General features: G+C 45.2%; 1 pseudogene; it reads right to left on the bottom strand.

The window, feature by feature from the left end:
- Positions 1 to 22112, bottom strand: part of LOC120917474 — a 1233721-nt pseudogene that overhangs the window by 142986 nt on the left and 1068623 nt on the right.

The following is a 22112-nucleotide window of genomic DNA, read 5'->3' as shown; positions in this document are numbered from 1 at the left end:
AGTATAAATCACGTTCTTATACGACAGCTTAAGAAATATATATCTCCCAGCAGAATCCACGTAGGTATCAAGAACATCTGGTGTGAATGAGGCATGAAAAGCTATAGAAACCCCCCTTAGATTTAGCTAAAGGGTTTGTGCTATGAAACCAGGTGAGGTAATGTTTGGAGAGAAGCTTTGGGATGGAATCAGATTGAAAATGGGTTTCTTGAAGAAGGAGGATCTGGGTGCGTATCTTGTGAAAGTGGAACAAGATCTGCCTCCTTTTCTCAGGCACGTTGAGGCCCCTGCAATTCAGGGAAGAAACCGTCAAGGTGGTAGGTGTAGCCATAGGGAGAGCAGTGAGAGGAACAAGAAGATGTCAGGAAGGGACGAGCACACCGTGGGTTGGGAGGGGAGGAGGGGACAGAGTCGGGCAAGAGGCCCGAAGCAGAAAAGCAAAAAAGAAAGAAAAAAGGAAGAGACAAGGAGAGGAGAATAAAAACAACATGGCCGAAACGGCCGCACTAATGTTGTTGCTAGCAACATTCCAGCTTGTACCGTAATGACAGCTGAATATCCTAAGTGGGGGAACGCAGTCATCGCATAGCGAGATGCCCGCACACACCGCAACAAAAAAGAGAAGTAAGACACATAGCATTAACGTCAAAGTGATTATTCAGGGACCCCTCTAGGCGGCAGAGAAGAGTGTATCGTGTGCCCACGCTAAGGGGGCGAGGGGTCTTGTGCAACATTACTATACACACCAAAGAAAACCTTAAAATAAGTAAAACATATGCAAGACCAGAGGGAGGGGGTAGAGGGGGAGGGCAGGGGGAGCCCCCCCCGTCTAAGGGGGCCTAGACTGTACCCAAGAATGAGAGAAAAAAAAATAACATGAAAAATTATGATAACATTTAGATAAACCAGGGTCTAGTCAGCAGAAAAGCACCGCAGTGGAACGGGTCAGAAACAGTCAATGGTGCAGTGGTCCAACCGAACCCGAGAATCCAACCGGGAAACAGCTCGGCAGCCCAAAACCTGTAATAGGAAAAAAGAGAGAGACAAGAGGAGGACTCTGCACATTCAATCGGCGGGTGACTTGGAGGGCTCCGACCTGGATCGTCTGGGTTTCTTGGCTTGTCTCCGCCAGCCAGAGGAGAGTTGGAATCCAGGGGTAGCAGCACGTAGTGGCCAGTCCGGCAGAGGTATCTGGGGCAGCTCAAAGGTCCCTAAGAATTTGGGGAGATCGCCCAGCGTGCGAAAGATTGCTGACTTCCCATCGTGAGAGGCAGAAAGTTGAAAGTGGAATCCCCAGCGGTACTTGATATGCTTAGCTTGCAGTGCTCCAGTCAGGGGTTTCAGGGACCTGCGAAGGTCCAGGGTCAGTTTGGAAACATCAGGCAGGAGGTGAATGCGGACTTCATTAAAGTGAATGGATTCCTGCCTGCGAGCAGCCTGCATGATGGCGTCCTTAACAGCATAGAAGTGGACCCTGCAGATCACATCTCTAGGGTGGTCCGGGTTGGGATTCTTGGGCCCCAGGGTTCTGTGGACCCGATCAAGCTCTATTGGATCCTCTTTGTCCTTCTGGAGCAAATCATTAAATATAGCAATAACCACATGGACCAGGTCTTTGGTTTCAACTGTTTCAGGGAGACCTAGGACCCGTATATTGTTGCGTCTGGCCCTGTTCTCTTGTTCATCTTGGGAGAGCATGAGCTGCTGAATCTGAGCAGTATGTTTGTTTAATATGGCTTCATGAGCTTGCAGTGTGGAAACAGTCTCCTCCACGCTGTGTTCTACCTCCTCCAGCCTATCTGTAACATCACGGCGCAGCTCTGATATTTCCTGCTTGTAAGAGCGCTCCATCCTCTGGACACAGGCCTCAAATTCGTGCCTAGTTGGCAGGGCCTTGATGTAGGCCTCCAAGTCCCAGCCTGCATAGGATCTGTGTGAGTCCGGGGAATGACAAGCTGACCGGATCGAGCGGTATCTGAGTCTGGGGGAGAGCTGTCCCTCTGCCTAGTTTTCATGGCCGAGGTAGATGTCTGTGAGGGAGCCCTATGAGAGGCCACGTGTGTCCCTGAGGAGCGGGCCGCCGCCATCTTGGGCTGGGGGACGCCGCGCTGCTCCGGCCAGAGTTTCTGAAAGAATCGGCCGATTTCGCCATCTCTGCCCGGATCGGGGATGTGGTGAGTCTCTCCCCCTCCCTTTCTGCCCATCACCGACCTTGTCTCATGTGTGTAGCTGTAGAAATTGCCGTTTGTCAGGCGGCGTGTGCGGGAGCTCTGCTAGGAAGCGTCTTACTCTGCCATGCGCTAAGCCACGCTCCCCTCCCAAAGCAACTTTTAAAGCATCCTCAGTGACGTATACAGGAGCTGCCATAGGAGAAGCTGTGAAAAACCAGACAGGGGCTCATCCTGTGAGGCTGCTATCAGGCTGACAGAGGGGGATGGTAAACTGCAGGCAAGCTCAGATTTCATAGCCATAAGCGGGGATCTTCTGATGCCTCTTTACCAGCCCTTGCTCCTTTTTTCGGGGACATAGTCCTTACTGTAAAGCAAAGGTACTATCCACAAATATAAATGCAATCATTGTTGTGTTACAGTCTTGCAATACACAAAAATATCAGCTTACTGCACAACCTGATTCAGAGTAGGAGTCTTGGTTTGCCTGGTTCAATCCACAGGGATGCTTACAGCCCACAGCTCTGTGTCCATGCCGCTTACAGAAGGCTTCTGGTGTGCTGGGCTTTCATCAGCCTCTTGGTGCCTGCACACAGGTGTGCCATGTCCGCGCAGGGCACGTGCAACCACGGCCTCCCCCTCTCCATCTGCCCATTTAGATAGCATAAAAGCGTGCATGCGCCACTGTCATGGCGGTGCCCAGGGCGACAAAGAGGAGGAGAAGAGATTACTGGGGCATCATTCAGAGGACCCCCGCTTTAATGCGTTTGTGGCAGAGCCTGCAGTGGAAGTAGTTGAGTGGCGTTTTTTATTGACCGACTTCACTGAGCTTGTTCCTGATGGCTATGCCAGAATTACACAGGTTTGCACCTACTTTCTCCAGTGGTGAAAACCAGGAAGACATCCTACTCCAAAGAAGATAATACATAAATAAAATTATCCTCTTCTTACCTGATCTACGCCGCAGGAAAGGCTACTAAAAGTAGTTTCAGCTTTCACCCATCATGGCGGGCAAGTTGTGCCAACCTTCAGGTTTACCAAGGGTTTTATTAGAGAAAACCTCATACCTGGACCTGTAGAAGACTCTGCCAGAAACTTTTCGTGCCACAGATGTATTAGTACACCAAAGTCTGGATCCCAGAACCCAGACCTCCGCAGAGAGACATTACAGGCAAACCTTGTTTCTTCTTAGACGAGGCCCGGGTACCAACCATCTTAGGCCTTTGATATCAGTCCGAGGAATGGATCCGGTTATAGCTCCTAGGTCTCCGCAGCCAGACCATCAAAAGAGCATTTTTTTTCTTAGCACATGTTGAACCTGACCAACCACCTTAACACTGGCGAAAAAACTGAGGCACTCTCCATTTGGGAGGGGTTATATATGGGAGGAACTAAATTATAATTGGGTTAACCAGTGTCCAATCACCTGTGGTGACTACATAACCCATTAAGTAATTAAGGCTCTGTGTCCCGTGATGTATGATCAAGAAATGTATGTTTTGTCACATATTGCACATTGTATTCAACAACGCCTGCACCAAGGGTTTGGTGTGTTGTGGTGTCATTAACTTTGAATGGCGCACCAACACACTGCACAGTAGCTGCCAACACAAAGCAGTACCGGAATGGTATGCAAACATGCCTGTGTTAAAAAAAAGGCATGTTTAATTTTCATGGTGTTAAGGTGTTCTGCCAGCCCTTTAAAAGTAAATGGTCTGCCCTAATGCTGTGCACTCTCGCTCACAGTAACCTGTTACATTAACACAATCCATAGTCTGAATGGATCCTCTTATGCCTGGTACACACTATGGACTGTCCTCCCTGCCAGAACACACCGGTCAGCACTCGCATCCATTGGTTTGCGAGCGCTGGTCAGATGCTGATTGGACAGATGTTTTTCTGGCATGCCCATTCTACAGAAGCCAGAAGTTCGGCTGGCTTCTGTCGGACAGGCTGCCATACACATGGGTTGAATTTTGAACAGTTTCTGTTGAACCGGACAATATTTGGCCTGTGTACCAGGCTTAAGACACCAAATGCAAAAGGGAAAAAGTATACTGCGTTGTGAAAAAGTGAATATATATATATATAAAAAAAACAATGGCTGCCAACACAGCTGTAGACAAAAAGCAATATAGTGGATAAGAAAAAAGTGTAGCGCTATTTAAATATATAAATGTGACTATATCAATAATTGCATAACCAATCTATGGTACCACAAAAATAATCAACACTGTGTCAGCAAGTGAAAGTGATATATTAACACTTTAAATAGTGAAAAAAATATTATACAAATTATGGTAAATATGAGTGAGAATAAAGTCCAAGAATAAGAAAGGATGTATTCGGCAGACTTGAACCGAAGACTCCAACACAGGAGCACCATCACCAGTAATAGGGGGAGGCTTACCAGATGTCAGTGACCTGTAGAGGCATATACCACCCAAGTCGCAATATGCTTATGGATCAGTCAACTCGATGGGTACAGCTGGTCCCAAATCCAACCGATAACTTAACCACAGCGATCTCAGACACCAATATAGACGAAAATAATATACCGTTTTCTCATATGGGAGGCAGAGGTTCAGTATCCATACGCCATGCGTAATAAAATGAAAAAAACATTAGCATAGCGTGATACCGTTGGAGAGTAGTATTTATTAAAAATATATAAAATTAACACTCTCCACCTACACACATCGCACATGTACCTGCCTTTTATACGATATGCCTAAGATGATCATCTAAATGTGAGTGTTCATTTTATATATTTATAATAAATACTACTCTCCAACGGTATCACGCTATGCAATTTTTTTCATTTTATTACGCATGGCGTATTGATACTGAACGTCTGCCTCCCATATGAGAAAACTGTATATTATTTTCGTCTATATTGATGTCTGAGATCGCGATGGTTGAGTTATCGGTTGGATTCGGGACCAGCTGTACACATCGAGTTGACTGATCCATAAGCATTTTGCGACTTGGGTGGTATATGCCTCTCCAGGTCACTGACATCTGGTAAGCCTCCCCCTATCACTGGTGGTGGTATTTATGACACTTCTATTTCCATCTAGAGCAGGTCTGCAACCTTTAAGACATAAAGAGCCACTTGGACCCGTTTCCAAAGAAAAAAAAAAACTGGGAGCCGCAAAACCATTGCGACATTTAAAACAAATATAACACTGCATATATTGTTTCTTACCTTAATGCTATATACAGGATCGTGCAGTCAGATTCCACCTCCATATGCCCAGCAAATGCAATACTGTACAATATCAGATAAGATTCCACCTCCACATGCCCAGCAAATGCAATACTGTACAATATATGATATTGTACAGTATTGCATTTGCTGGGCATGTGGAGGTGGAATCTTATCTGATATAATTAATATTGTACAGTATTGCATTTGCTGGGCACGTGGAGGTGGAATCTTATCTGATATTGTCAATATCAGATAAGATTCCACATGCCCAGCAAATGCAATACTGTACAATATATCAGATAAGATTCCACCTCCACATGCCCAGGCTGGCCCCAGCCCCCAGCCCTAGACTAGGCCGCTCCCCCAGTCCCAGACACTTCCAATCCGCACATGATGCCGGTCCTCACCTGCGCTGCCTGCTCTAGTGCTCTTACTGTCTGTGTCACTCGTCGTCTGTCTCTCTCTCTTCGCAGGGCCACAGTCTTTGATCCGGAGCAGAGCCTCCGCGGGGGATATGTTGGCGGCTGAGCTGAGAGCTCTCGAGTCGTGACAGGCTGAGGCGGGCGTGAAACTCCAGGCGTGTGCATGCGCCAGCGCCACCAGAGCCACGAGCACAGACAGGCCAGCTCTGTGGCCAGTCACATGACGCGCCGTGACCGAATCACAGGACAGCTCAGGCCTGTGGCCACATGACCCCCCCTGCCCCCCGCACGCCGCGCGGTAGATGGAATTGCGTTAACGCCGCCCAAGTAATGGGAACAGCATTCCCATTAGGGTTATCCTAGGTAAGAGTAATCAGGTAGATTACTTGTTACCCTCAAAAGGTGCCCCGGAGCCACGGCAACAGTTCCAAAGAGCCGCATACGGCTCCGGAGCCGCGGGTTGCAGACACCTGATCTAGAGGGTCACACCTGTGTGGAGTCTTTGGTTCAAGTCTGCTGAATACATCCTTTTTCTTGGACTTTATTCTCACACATATTCACCATCATTTGTATAATATGATTTTCACTGTCTAAAGTGTTAATATATCACTTTCACTTGGTGTCATTTGACACAGTGTTGATTGGTTATGCAATTATTGATATAGTCACATTTATATATTTAAATAGCACTACACTTTTTTCTTATCCATTCAGACACCAAATGGTAATAAATTGGTAAATACATAAGTTTAATGCTAACTGTGCTTCAATAACGGTTGTTGTATTTCACAGATAATCAATTAAGTAAACACCAGACCTTTCTCTGCCAGAGAAACTCTGTAGTTCTCCAGGAATATAAATTTAAGCCTGTCTCCAACAGCAGGATCATTGTTGATAACATCACCCACAGAAGTGATTAATTTGATGATCATCTTGGCCACGTGGTACCCAGGAGCAGCCTATCAATGAGACAAAGACAATGAAAACTACAGGAATGAAAAGGGAAAGTATAGAAATAGAGAAAGGCAGAAAGATTTGCTGCATGAGAAAGAAAGTGTAAACACTAAAGAACATCAATAACAATTATTTGCATATCTATAACTGTACCCATCCCTGCATTATCATATGTCAATATTACTGAGACAATAAACGTATACAAATGTGCACCGTTTGAGGTACACAAAAGACTTAATGCATCCCTATATGTTCATGTCAAGCATCTTATCTGTGAATGCATTGTGAAACAAAACAAAACCATACTTAACACAGAACTTGTTTACTCTTGCGCTGTCATATACTTATTGCAACCTCGCTAACAATTTTTCCCACCAATAAAAACGATAATTTGGAGTCAACAAATGAGCAATAGCAAGTACTGTAGTTAGACCAAATTCTGCCTCATAGATTATAGAAATCTTACAGTATGCTTAGTGGCATCACTAGGGGGTGGCTACTGGGGCTATAGCCCCGAATCTGGGGACCGTAGCCCCAAATCTTTTACTGGATGCAGCAGTCAGGGCTGCATCTGTCATAAGTACGCACTTTTGACAGATGCAGCCCTGACTGCTGCACCCAGTAAGAGAGTGGGCTGTGAGAGTGACATTCTCACAGCCCAGCCAGTGCAGTCCTATCCCCCAACCCCTCTGCAAAAACAGGAGATCAGGAAGCCTTGATCTACTCCTGCTCCCCCTCCCCCTCACTCCAATTCCTGTGGCTGTGCTATGCACGTGAAGAGGATGTGTGGGTGGGAACTTTGAAACAGCAGCCATCTCCTCTTCATGAACAGTCAGCCTGAGCCTCTGGGGATAAGCCTGTGAGTAAACACTGTGACTGAGCTCTCCCCCCTCCTCCACTCTTCCTTCTGTCTCCCCAATCTCTCACCCTCGCTAGCTCTCCCTCCTCCTCCTTTTCATTTTGTGCTTCAGAAGTCTGATCAGAAACTGTATATGAAGGTGAAAATTCTAAAGAAATTCAAAACATTTCCTAACAGTGCAACACTTCAATGCATTTCAATGTACAGTACTTCACATGCTTTGAATGGTCAAACAAAGTCAATGGAAAAATAAATTCAGTTTAGAGGGGGAGAAACTTACAAAGCGGGCTTACTACAAGCTGTTCCCTTTGATTTTACAGTTTTGCAGGTTTGTTATGTATTATAGATTCAGGCCTAGTTCACACCACACTTTTTTTGTGATCCAGATGCATTTCTGAATGCACATGCGTTTTCAATGCATTCCAGTGTGTTTTTCCCCTCTTGCTTTTTCCTTTTTTTTGCCCAATGTTTTATTTATTTTTTGTAAAGTGTTTCAGTGTGTTTTTTTTATGTGTTTTGCCACATTCCAGTGCAGTTTTCATACAGAAAAAATGCAGCATGTTCTACTTTTGTTGGCTCCACTGGAACGCACTGCACAGGTGGGAACTTGGACCATTGGAATCCATGTAACTAGTGTCCATGCGTTTCTAATGCAGAATAAAAAACACAGGACTGCATCTGGTGTGAACCAGTCCTTGATCATCTGCATCACCAAAAACAGCAACAGAATACTGAGAGCAGAAACTCTTACAATGTCTGTCTGTGAATCTCAGAATTGTAGGGTGATAGCAGACAGTTCAAGCAAAAAAAGACATGCTTGAACAAGGATACCCTTGATCAGACACTCGCTGACTTTAAACACCACACATGCAATGCACACTTTGCAGTACGCTGTTGCAAGGTTTTTAGGGGTATGAGCCTAGGTTCACACTGCTGCGAATTCAAAATCGCGGTAAAATGCGCGATTTTTCCAGCGATTTCGCGGCCCGAAATCGCAAAAAGTAGTACAGGAACTACTTTTTGAAATCGCAGATGCGGCGTCGCACTGATTAGGACAGTGCCATTGCCGACAATTGCCGCCGACTTTGAGATGCGATTTGACCATGTCAAATCGCATCTCAAATCGTTCCAAATCGTACCCAATGTGAACCAGGGCTCAAACTTGATGTTATAGGGTAACAGCCCTCTATTCCTGTCTCGCAATGCTGCTGTTGTGTTTTCATCTTCACCTTTCCCCACAGCTTCTGATTGAGCTACGGCTACATTCACATGGGCGTTTAGCCATGATGCAGTTCCTAGTAGCAGAAATCTATAGAATCTTTCTGCAGGATTTGACAACTGCTAGCAAGATAGCTGCAGCCCACTGACCCATTCAAAGCAATGACAGGCTGCCAGTGGCCAAAGCTATTCATGGCTCTTCACACAGCCAGCAATTTCCTGCGATGATCACAGCTGGACACAATGGGGTTGATTTTGCTAATGGCAGTTTACTCAGGGCTTAGTAAATGAGGTAAGGACCGTAAGGCTTCAATTTGCAAAGAATACCCAATCACGTGCGAAACAAAAAACTTGCACATGATTGGATAATAAAAGTCAGCAGAGCTTCTGCACAATTACTAAGCTCTGGAGCAACTGTTATTCCGACTTTCTTTACTTCGCTGCTATGGGCTCTATCTCCAGATCATTGTAGACCTAGCAACGCCCCTACTTGAAATGGAAATGTTAATTCTCACCTTTGCCTAAAAGGTTTACAATTAAACATCTATATATGTATATGAACAATGTTACTGTGCTTGTCTATTTCTTTGCTCACCTTTCCACCAATCATCACGGTTCTGGGTACATATTGTTTGCCGGGATCTTTCTTTATACCTGAAAAGGATGGCCATGTACAATTAGACCTCAATTAGACCTTGTTTATTGCATTACATTATATGTATCTTAATTAGGAATTGACAGCTAGATAACAGCTTCAACTAGATAACATGGACTATGTTCCAAATAGCTTCTCATTTGATACAGTATGTGAATGCCACAAGTGAATTGACAGCTTTGCACATCATTAGGAATTAATTATTCAGCAGCGATTTGTTTTTCAATTATATTACTGTTTATGTGGGTTTTTAATAGTTATTTATTTACAAGAAATGTAGTAATAGTTTTATGTTGGTGTATAAGTAATCACTTCTACAGTATCTATATACAACACAAGACATCTGCTTCATGATGCTGTGGGAAGTTGGGAACATTTGACTTTCTTTTCAATGGTATTGTTAAAACCAGTTTTAGCCATTATTTGCTCTGCCGTATATATATATATATATATATATACACATATATATATATATATACACATATATATATATATACACACACACACACACACACACACACACACACACACACACACACACACACACATATATATATATATATATATATATATATATATATATATATATATATATATATAGGAGACCAAGGGCTAGCTGAGTTGGATTCCAAAGGGAAGTATGAATCACAGGCTTATTGCCTCCAGGAACTTCAATTAAAGAAGGTATGAACTCCCCTGGATTGAATACGCTGTATTTATCTATGTTTTGTTATCTGTAATACATCTTTAATTGAAGTTAAGTAAATCTTTTATTACTATACTACTTGTGTATTGTTTTAATCATTGTACTTCATCCACAAATCTGAAAGGGTAAATATACAAACCTGTCAATAAATGAATAAATGTTACTGTCAGGAAAATGGTCGAAGAACTGGCAATCCTGCCAGCTCTCATCATGGTCCCACCAGATGGATTCCCGCACGCATGTGCACACACAGATGCACAACAGCGTGAGCACGCACAACGTGACAGACGTTGGTGCCCTCTAGCCTATTTAAACCTGCCACTGACGCATGCAGATATTCAGCTTCCCGTACTTTCTGTGTTCTGTGTATCCTGATCCTTGGCCTTTCCACTACCAACCCAGCTTGTTGTTACCCACTTATCCTGAACTCCTGGCTTGCAACCTCACTCTGCTTCTGCTTGTTCCATCGTGATTGACCTCAGCTTGGCTCACAACCCTGCTATATCCTATCTTATGAGTATGACCCTGGCTTGCTCCAGTTCTGCTATCTGAACCAATCATTGACTGATCCACAGTGTAGGACTCCTGGCCTGGCTTTTGACTCCATTCCTGGTCCCCTCTGCTGCCTTATACCTGTGACACAACCCAAGCACGGATGCTATACAATATACCCAGCTCGCTCCAGCCACTCCCTGGTGACAAGCTCATCTAACAGTAGTACCAAAAACCCATGCTTCTTTAGGCACTGCACTGCTCCCCGTACCACTATCAGGGGTGCACTGCACTTAGCCGCAAGGGGTGCCCTCTTAGCAACTCTGCCTCACACCTGAAACCTGACAATATAATCCAGCCATGTCAGAGGCCGACAGATACACCAGATGCAAGAATGGCAATACCCTTCAACCTCAGCCCTCATGCCAGGCCAATAGAACCTGTCCCTGACCAACTGAAAAGTCCTTTCGGGGCCCAGATGGCCATGCTGGTCATGAAGTGCGGCTAGTACAGTCTCCCGGTGTCTACTGGGCAGGAACAACTGCCATTTCTCCTCGGGACCATCAGAGGGGGCTCCTTCGGTAGACCACCCCTTTATGGAGCTGCAACTTGTCCCATTCTTTATGCACCAGCCATGCTTCTTTTGCAAGGCTAACAAGGAGCAACTTCGGATCTCGATTCTCTAGAGCTTCCAAGATTAGTTTACCCAGAGAATCCTCTTTTTGATCTTGCCTTAGGTCCTTCTTTGTTAGCTGAGGTAGATCCCCACTCTTTATCTGGGTTACATCACAATAAAATGTTGGCACCCCTGCTGTCAAAACTCCTATCTCTTCAGCTTGAGACCCTCCTTTTTCCTGTAGCTCAGTCCCTTGACACAATGCCCACACCCCTTCGGAGGATATTTGAGTCCATCCCATGTCTGGGGCGATTGACCCATGGGGTCTCCTGGAGAGAGCATCAGCGTCCTTATTCCCCGCTCCTGGGCGGTACTTCAGGCCAAAATTGAAACCTGAGAGGGCTGCCAGCCATCGATGTCCTGTCGCATCCAGCTTGGCGGTGGTGAATAGGTAGGTGAGCGGATTGTTGTCAGTCTTCACCTTGAATTCAGCTCCGTAAAGGTAATCTCTTAGTTTGTCTACAACAGCCCACTTCAATGCTAGAAATTCGAGTTTGTGGGTGGGGTAATTTTTTTCGGATGGGGTCAAGCTCCGACTCACATAGGCCACTGGGCGCAGACAACCACTGTGTTCTTGATACAATACTCCTCCTAGCCCCTCTCTACTGGTGTCCACGTGTAACTCATAGGGCTTAGATGTATCTGCGTAAGCCAGAACAGGAGCAGTAGTGAGGTTCTTTTTGAGCTGAAGGAACGCTTCCTCACATTCAGGGGTCCACTGATCACGAATGGATTCTTTGGGTTTCCGAGCTTTATTGGTTTCACTGACTCAGAAGTGTCCTCTTCGTCTTCTGTCTTAAGTAACTCATTGAGGGGTTTGGCAATTTTTGCGAATTCTTCCACAAACCTCCTGTAGTAAGAACAGAACCCCAGGAACGACCGCAGCTCCGTCACGTTGGTGGGTCTGGGCCAGGAGGTGACTGCCTCCAGCTTTTCTGGGTCTGTTGATATCCCTTCCGCAACGACAATGTGTCCCAAGTAGTGAACAGATGATTGGTAGAACTGGCATTTCTCCCTGGATAACTTCAAGCCCTCATCATGCAGCCGTTTCAGCACTTTTTCCAATCTCTGTTCATGTTCTTCCAGAGTCTTCCCAAACACGATAACATCATCCAGATACACTAATACCTCGATCAGGTTCATATCACCCACAGTTTTCTCCATCAATCTCTGGAAGGTGGCTGGGGCGCCCGACAGTCCTTGGGGCATGCGGTTAAATTCGAAGAAACCCACAGGGGTAATGAAAGCCGTCTTCTCTCTATCTTCGGGGTGCATGAGAATTTGATAATAACCACTCTTCAGGTCCATAACGCTGAACAACTTAGCCCCTGACAGGCTCTGTAGAGCATCCTCTATCCGAGGGGTGGTGTACTGGTCAGGAATAGTCCACTTGTTGAGGGTTCTGTAATCGATGCACAATCTCAGAGAACCATTTTTCTTCCTCACCACTACTATGGGAGAAGCATACGGACTCCTGGATTCTCGGATAGTTCCGGTCCTTTTTAACTCTGCAAGTTGCTCCCTGAGATCTTCCAAATCCGTCAGGGGGACTCTTCGGACTCGCTCTCTGAAGGGCTTGTCTTCCTTCAGCCGAATCCGGTGGGTGGCACTCCTTGCGCATCAGACATCAAACTCAGTCTTTGAGAATATCTTCTGCCACCTACTAAGTTGAGCCTCCATTCTCTCTTTCCATTCTGGTGAGAGTTCAGCGCCAACAGGCTGGTGACTTGGTCTGAGGTCTTCTCCCTTTGCACCTACCTCCAGGTGGGAGGGGTAAACGGGGGTGGCTTGATGTACCCGGCATAGTAGCACTCTGGCTGGCACTTTCACAGGGTTGATGGTGGTATTGCTGATGTTGATGGACACCCATCCACGATTCTTCTCCAGTACCTTTAATGGAATCACTTCAGGTATCACCTCCAACCCCTCAGAGTTCATCTGGGTCAGGCTCAAGGACAGATACGGGCCTGGCTGGGACCAGGTGAACTTGACGGAGGCCCTGAGGCAGGTCACCTCTCCAGGCTGTAAGATTCTTGTGGGTTTCCCTATTCGCCAGACCCTTCCTACTCCTTCTTCCGGGGCCTTCCCCTCCATCACCAGCTGGTGGTACACCCTCCTTAACATTGGGTGGACCCTTTGAGATGAGGTCCCTGCTGCTTCGGTTAAGGGGGTCAAGAGTCTTCGGACCAAAGCTGTGTTAGTTCCTATGATAAGGGAGCTCTTGTGGGCCCCTGGAGGTCGGGGGCAGACAATTGCTAAGGTGTCAAAGGTCTCTGCTACTTCCGCTATCGATGGGTCAAAGGTCAGGTGTATTGATAGATATCCATTATAGGGAAAACTCTGAGTCCCAATACCCCATATTTCCAACTCTTCCAACTTCTGTAGGGGCAAGTGAGAGAGGTACTTATCATAGAAATCTCTATACAGAAGGGTTACTTGTGCTTCGGTATCTAAGAGGGCTTTGGTGTAAATCCCTTCCACTTGAATGGGGACTAACGGGGATGGCCCCACTAAATTTTCAGGAAACTTCCGAGGTGTAACCTTCCCGCCTTCTCCTGTGACGAGTGGGCTTCTTTTGGCCTTTACCCAGTCACAGGAAATGGAGCTGGGGGTTGGCCTAAAAGAGGGCTCTCCTTTCTGCCTCTGTCCCTCTGTTTCATTTTTGGAGTTGTCTACAATAGGCGGGCTCCCGGTTGACTCCTTCACCGGGGCCCTCTGGAGTTTTTTGCCGGCCTGTACATTGGGGGTAGGCATTAGTTGGGCTGGGACAAATTTCTATAGTGTGTCCTATCCCTCCACAATTGAAACAGGAAATGAACCTTCTTGGTTTGTCTTGCTGGTCATAAGGTCCATAGGTGGTCTTCTCGGTCTTGTCTCTCTTAGGTTGGTAAAAGGGAAACCCTGCTTGGCCAGATAGAGCGGCTACTAGTTCAGTCAACTGAGACACTCGTGATTCCAAGAACTCGACTTTGGGGTCGCTATCCTCAGTGGCTACTACACGCACTCGTGCAGGAGCCTCTGTGGCTTGATATTTGTTCTTCTGATCTAGGAGATCTTCTTCCTGTCGGATGATCCGGACTAGGTCGGGATACTTCAACACCCCATCTCCCTTTTGAGCTTGTAACTTAAAGACAATAGGGTCCATTGGTTGGGCACCCCTTATCACTTGTTGAAAGCGCGTTTCATCCATTTTTTTTATTCCAGCCCTTTCTTCACCAGCATCTGGTGTAGGATCTTGTCCAGACGGCTAACAAACTCAGACAATCTTTCCCCCTTCTTTTGGAAACAATGCTCCAACTGACAGCGGAGCTCACTTGTGTCTTCAGTCCTCCCGAATACATTCTGTATAACATCTAAATAATCCTGAGCAGTGCAATCTTCTTTACTATGTTTGAGGTTACGTATGGCCTCTAAGGTTGGCCCTCTGAGGCTTTCCATAATCCTCTGCTTCTTATTTTTCTCTGGGATTCCCCATTCTTCTAGAGCTTGGACAGCATGATCCATCCATTTCTCAAACCCGTTCTCCGAAGAGGGCACAGGGTGTCTTCCAGAAAAAATTAACTTCCTATACCCGGTGGTCAATAATCTGGAGAGTCTTTTTTACATTGAGCTACAATCTCCCCCAGGACAGCACACAACTCGGGGTTGAAGTTCTTAAGTGGTGCTTTGATAGACCCCTTCACTGTTTGTCCTGAAGCCCCTACAGGGGTCGGAGTGCTAGAAGAAGTAGAAGAGGTGGCACTCGAGGAAGAGGAAGTGGCTGATTCTTGTTTAGGCAATAACAGGAAAAGTTTGTGCCATCTAGGGTCTCGATACTAGGCTCTTTAAAACAGTCTGGGACCCCATATTTCCATTCACATAGGACATAGGTGTGGGGGTTCTCGTTGTCTACCCTTGAACCGGACGCCCAGACTTTCTGATCTGTGGACAAAGCTTTTAGGATCGAGAGTACTTCCCCTTCACTCTAAGTTTCTCCCCGTACTTCTGCCACTAGCCCTTTGTCTACTGGAACATCCTCTTCGATGCACCATTGGGTGGCAGCGGCTTCATCCATGTCTGATCTTGGCAAGGGGAAAAGTTCAATATAAGGGGATATTTGATAGGTTGAGAAGTAGAATCCCGGACGAGCCCCCACGTCTAGCGCTACCCCCGAAGGAGCCGCTGATTTGTTTTGGGATCTACTCTCTTGGTTTGGCTCACCCCTATTTATTGGCTCGAACCCTCCCTTGACACATCAGAAGTCTGGTGGGTAAGGTATTGTGACCTCTGCTGCGCCGGGGTCACAATAGCAGGCATGCAATATACAGTGACAATATAACAATAGTATTACCTGCTTTCAAGGAAAGTCCCTCCAGACGTGAAAATACACTCCACACAGTGAATATACTTAAACCAGGAAAGGTAAGTTTACTGTATATGAACTTGAAGAACAAGCATGGGTTCAAATCACAAACAAACAACTGTTAGACAATATCTCACTATGATTCTGCAAGGGCCCTTGCAGGAATCAGCAAACAGTATGTGGTAGGTAAAGGTTTAAACTAAAGAATGGTAACATTCACTTAACTAAGCTAGGCAGTCTATGCTCGCGAGCGCCCTCTAGCGGGCAGTCCTGTAAACAGTTAGAGCTCATGTTGCGGCCGACGTTAAAACTTATAATCCACAAGTGGCAATTGATGAACGAAGCTACACAACAGAGTATCTGGAGCAGTAAACGTTGGTGAACTGATCGCTTGTCAGCGTCAGTCACTTCTATGAACACTTAAACGGTTAATAAGGCCTCCAAGTCTCAGCGGGAGACCAACATGTATCTCTGGCCTGTGAGGTGGCACTAAGGTGTCTGTCTAAAGGGGAGGTAGGAGTTGAGCGTGTGCTCTCTCACCCGACAGGCCGATCCGCCTGAATTCTCCTCAGAAGGCGCGTTGGTAGAACACTGCTTCTCAGCACAAGGATCCTGGACGAGGGTGCTCCACTGTTTCAGTTGTCAGCTGGGCTGCCTCTTCGATCTCTGGAAACACTGGCTGGATACGGGAGTCTTGCTTCCTTCTGGATGGCTGGTCTCTCGTGGGTTTAGGCCCAGGCTTCTGGCCTAGCAGCACAGCTATGGTGTCGGCAGCTCCGCAGAGGAGAAGAACGCAGGTCCCGAGAGAGGGAAATCAGCCACGCCCTTTCCTTAAGTAACCTCCCCCATAAGTCTGTGCGGAGGTGTCACATGCTACAATGCTACAGGGCATTGTGGGATGTGTAGTCTGTTTCTCTTAAGAGTCAATGGAGTCCATATCTCCCGCTACTTGCATTCCCACAATGCATAACTTCCTAAAGGTAACTTACATATTTACAAGCGTGAATAGAGTCCCAGCGAGGATGGCATGCCACTGGACTCTGACAGGACAACCCAGCTACATGTGATTTTGAGAAGAGATAAATGCAGTTTCTGGTGCCTATTATCTCCACTGATGGGGTGGCAATGGACCCACAAAAATTACAAGCAATTCTGGACTGGCCAGCTCTGTTTGATAAAAAGGGTGTGCAAAGATTTGTGGGCTTCGCAAATTTTTACAGATTTGTAAAGAACTTTTCTGCCATCATCTCACCCATTACCCAAGTAATCCGCCAGCATGCCTGATTCTGATGGTCTCCGGAAGCAGAACTTGCTTTTGACAACCTGAAATAATTTTTTATCCCTGCACCAATTCTACAGCATCCTGATCCTGCTATGCCCTATGTCCTGGAGGTCAATGCCTCAGAAGTAGCCACAGGGGCAGTGCGCTCTCAGAGCAAGGGGCCCAAGTCATTACTTCAGCTGTGGCTTTTTCCTCATGAAAGATGAGAGAGCCGGAGAAAAATTAAGACTACGCTGATTGGGAACTATTGGCGATTAAAACAGCCCTGGAAGAACGGAGATACCTTCTTGAAGGTGCCACTCACCCTATTATGATTTTTACAGACCACAGGAACCTGGAATACCTTTGCACTGTCAAACATTTAGACCCCGACAAGCTCGATGGGACCTGTTCTTTTCCAGGTTCAACTTTCACATCACCCAACGCCCCGGGTCTAAGACTGACGCTCTGTCTTGGATGTTTCCCGATACTCCAGAAGAGACAGCTCCCAGCACAATCTTGTCATCACAGAACTTTATTTTAATCCAACCTGATCTAGAGGGCCTCACTCAAACAGGATTCCATCCAATGCATGGAACCAGAGGCATCCTCCTTAACCACTAGAGGCCCGCGCTATAGCCGAATGACGGCTACAGCGCAGACCTGAAAATCCGAGCGCACAGCAGGGAAACTCTGTGCTGGCCGTGTCCCTTGGACACAGCTAATCACAGATCGCCGTGAACGGTCAATCGGAGTGGCCGTTCGGTAGGCGATCTGTGCGGCCAATGAGAGATGATCTCATATGTTTACATATGAGATCATTTCTCATTGCCGGCTCTCACAGACAGCGTGCTGTCAGGGAGAGAGGAGACCGATCTGTGTCTCTTGTACATAGGGACAGATCGGTCACCTCCCCCAGTCACCCCCCTTCTCCCACAGTTAGAACACTAAGCAGTATACACATTTAACCATTTCCTCACCCCCTAGTGTTAACCCCTTCAATGCCAGTCACATTTATACAGTAATTAGTGCATATTTATAGCACTGATCGCAGTATAAATGTGAATGGTGCCAAAAATGTGTCAAAGCCGATGTGTCCGCCATAATGTCGTCGTCCCAATAAAAATCACAGATCGCCGCCATTATTAGTTAAAAAAAAAATAATAAAAAATAATAATTCTGCCCCCTCTTTTGTAGGCGCTATAATTTTTCGCAAACCAGTCGCTTATTGCGATTTTTTTTTTTTACCAAAAATATGTAGAAGAATACGTATTGGCCTAGACTGAATTATTTTTTTTTTTTTTAAATTGGGATATTTATTATAGCAACAAGTAAAAAAGATTGTATTTTCTTTCAAAATTGTCATTCTTTTTTGTTTATAGCGCAAAAAATAAAAGGCGCAGAGGTGATAAAATATCACCAAAAGAAAGCTCTACTTGTGGGGAAAAAATTACGTCAATTTTGTTTGGGGGCCACGTCGCACGACCGCGCAATTATCGGTTAAAGCGACGCAGTGCCGGAAGCTGAAATTTCACCTGGGCAGGAGGGGGGTATATGTGCCCAGTAAGCAAGTGGTTAGGAAGCCAGGGGGGATTCCTTTGGCAGCAAGACAAAATCTTTGTTCCACAGCAAGCCAGAATCCAGATCTTAAAAACATTTCACGATCACCAACTTGCTGGCCACTTTGAAAAACAACCAAACTTATATAACGCTCTTTGTAGTGGCCCACTTTGAAACCAGACTGTAGGGAGTATGTTAACTCCTGCACTACCTGCCAGCAAAATAACCATGGAAGGAAATATCTATGGCTTTCATAGTGGATTTAGCTCTTTCAGAAGAGTTCACAACTTTTCTGGTGGATAATGGCACACTTTCTGCCTATGATAGGCACACTATCCGCCATGGACACGGCAAACATATTTATAAAGAAGATAGTCAGAATGCAAGGCCTACCAGACAACATTGGGGGTCATTTACTATAGCGCTGTGGCGCTAATTAGCACTAATTAGTTTAAATTAGAGCTAAAACAGTATTCACTATAGCGCTGGTAAAAAAATACTCAAATTTACTATAGTTCCCTGAAACCAAATAGCGCCCAAATTCTTACTCTGCTAAAACTTGGAGTAGTGCACATGGAAATAATGTTTAGAGCATGATATAAATGCCTAAATGGCAGTATATTATTTAAAGATAATCTGCTTTTGCTACGACCAGGGCTATAAGGACTCTTCTTATTCTTCTGCTTTTTTATGCCAAGAAAAGAATCATCCTTTCATGGAAAAGCTCCTCAGCCCCGACGGTGACAGCTTGGAAGGTGTTAGTCAACAAAGCCATCCCATTCTATAAGGCAACTTACTTGAATAGAGGGGCATTGACCAAGTTTGATAAGGTATGGGTGGATGCTGGATGGCCTCCGTGGATACGGTGTCAGATTAAGTTAGGTAGGTAGGGGCATATGTGGTCCGACAGCTGAGAGGGTCAGGGAAATCTTTGGAGGGGATGACAGAGCACTGCACCGCATGTCTTATGATAATTGTCCATTTTGGAAGGGGTACTAGTTGTTGTCTATTATACTGTGGTTGGGTCCTTTGGGAGGGAGTGAGAGCACCCGTCTCTTAGCTCAGCACTGGGGTCGGGAGTCGGCAAGAAGGTTTTATTTATATTGTGTAGGGGGGACCAGTCATGCTTGGACTTCATTTCATTACGGTCCATTTCATTACATTTGACCAATGTTGAATATGTCTACTACAAGCATTTGTCCCCCCCCCCTCATCTCTCCCCCCCCTTTTTTTCCCCCACTTCCCCCCTTCCCCTCTTTCCCCTTTTCTTTTGGTTGTGTTTTGTTTTGTACACCGGTCCCTGTGTTTTGACCCGTAACTGTTGGTCGCGTTTGTGGCCTGTTATTGTATATGTGTCTTGAAAAACTCAATAAAAATAATTTTACAAAAAGATAATCTGCTTTTAAAAACTGTGTAAAAAGGTTATTTCTACACTGAAAGTCTGAGAAGAGATACATTCCCCAGTTTTGTACAACTAGGTGCCAGCCCAACTGAGCATGCTCAGACCTGCAAATAGCTCTCATTTTAGTGTCTTTTTCACAGGGCGCTATAGTAAATACCAAAATGAATGCTGTGTTCAAGAGCATTTTTTGGAAGTGAAAATCTGTGCTATTATAGTCCAATGCAAGTTTTAGCCATTGATTCTAATGGTACAATTGTAACTTTCTCAAATAAATCCTTTTAATGTTGAGATTAAATGTATCTTTCTCTGAAATACATTTTCCTTTGCAACATTGTTGCTTCTATTTCAAATATTTTGTTTTTAAGAATGCTAGCTAGAATGTTTTGATAAAATATATTTTTCTCGGTCACTTTCACTTGTTACTCTCCATCTGAAAACAATCTTTACCCAAACTGACACCGGTGTCTTTACAAATCACAAACAATACCATTGCTGATGCAAATTTGAAATGAGTCACAATTTTTTGTGCTTTTAAAAAAAAAAATAATCATAATTTGAGCCCAAAAAATGTGATATGTGTACCAACATCAGAAATCAAAATGTAATTCCCAAAAATTTGAGGGTAATATCACTATTCTACACTCACCCACAAAGAACCACCAAATATCCCAGAATAAATCAAGAAGAAGAACTCTTGAGTAATGTCCAAATAAATGCAGTATTTATGTGTATTTACGTATAGAAGGTCCTCACATGCGGCAGCTTTTTGGCTTCTCTAAGAACTTCTGCTTAGCATCCCTGCGTGTCTGGGTTTGAATCCCAAAAATGCAGCTTCATGCAGAGAAGTTGTCTCATATCCCAGGTCCTAAAAATATGTTTAAATTTAGTATTTATGTGTAGGAGGATTCCACCACCATTGTAAATCTTGCCAGGTACACTATCTAGCCAAAAGCAGCAGCTGTCCATTTGGGGGTTCAGCAATGGAGACACTGGCTTTGCATTTACCACTGTGACACATCTCTTTATCCATTTTAGATACATTCCATCTGCATCCACCCCTGATGAGCGAGCAATGATCTCGCGAAACGTGCGTCGGGTTCTCTGATGCGTGCATTTGTATATACTGCATTGTATAACATTTGTATCAATTTTAATTACCTTTTATTATGTGCAAATCCATTGGCTGAGCTACCGTGCTGTATTATTCATGTATGTACATCTATTTTAATAAAACATTTATACTGTTACTATTTTTGTTACTCAGTGGCAAACTGTGACCACCTCATTTAAAGTCCCAGGGGCGACTCTTTTTCTGCATATCCATACAGGGATGGAGGTGTATCACCGGTGACCGCAGACCTTTTGTCTTTATCCTATATAAATATGGCAGACAGTGACCACATGCTTTTCCCAAATAACATGATGTTAATGCAGGAAATTAGTATCAATGAATAATTCCTTCTTTTATACGAGTTACTGGGTGTATAGGGTGGGGGGTATATGATACAATACAAGACAATATAATACAATAGGAGTCTATAGCCAATGGCTCCTCATATGAAGTTACTTCTCATGATGCAAAAAAAAAAATTGGGTGATATGGCGCACGCTGGGTATGACTCAATGATAAAATGAAAATGTGGAGAAGGGGAGGGAGAATGGGGTGGTAACAGTAGTTTTTTTAGTCTTTTTTTGGGGGATTAATCCATGTAAGGTAGATAGATAACTGTTCAAAGAGGGCAACCAGTTCAAAAAAAGTAAAAGAACTCTGTAATACAAGAAGGGGAGAGAGAACAGCGCTTTTTATAAGACACAATAAAAACTATTGCACTCACAGGATAGTGGTAGAAACAGGCATGGATAGTGTGGATCATCCACTCTGACTTTCGGTACAAAGAGAAGGGGAAGGTGAGTCTGGCGTCGCTGTTGTGGACGGGTGTCCGCAGTCGGGTCTGTCCTCTGGGAACAAAGCTGGAGATGATGCTTCCGGATGGATGGAACACGATCGGCGGTGCACAGTGAACGGTGTCACTTCCAGGTCTGGTCACTTCAGGGTCGTGTCAGCGGGGTGGTGCGAGCGTTCAGAGTATTCGTACTCCTTTATCAGGCATTGGATGATGGCCATGTTAGGGGAGGGGATTTAATTACACTAGCAAGCCGAGTCTGTATGGTGGTCACCATGGAAA

Source organism: Rana temporaria, chromosome 11, assembly GCF_905171775.1.
Source record: "Rana temporaria chromosome 11, aRanTem1.1, whole genome shotgun sequence".
Classification (NCBI taxonomy): domain Eukaryota; kingdom Metazoa; phylum Chordata; class Amphibia; order Anura; family Ranidae; genus Rana; species Rana temporaria.
The sequence above is the reverse complement of the archived record's forward strand: the minus strand, read 5'-3'. Positions and strand labels throughout refer to the sequence as shown.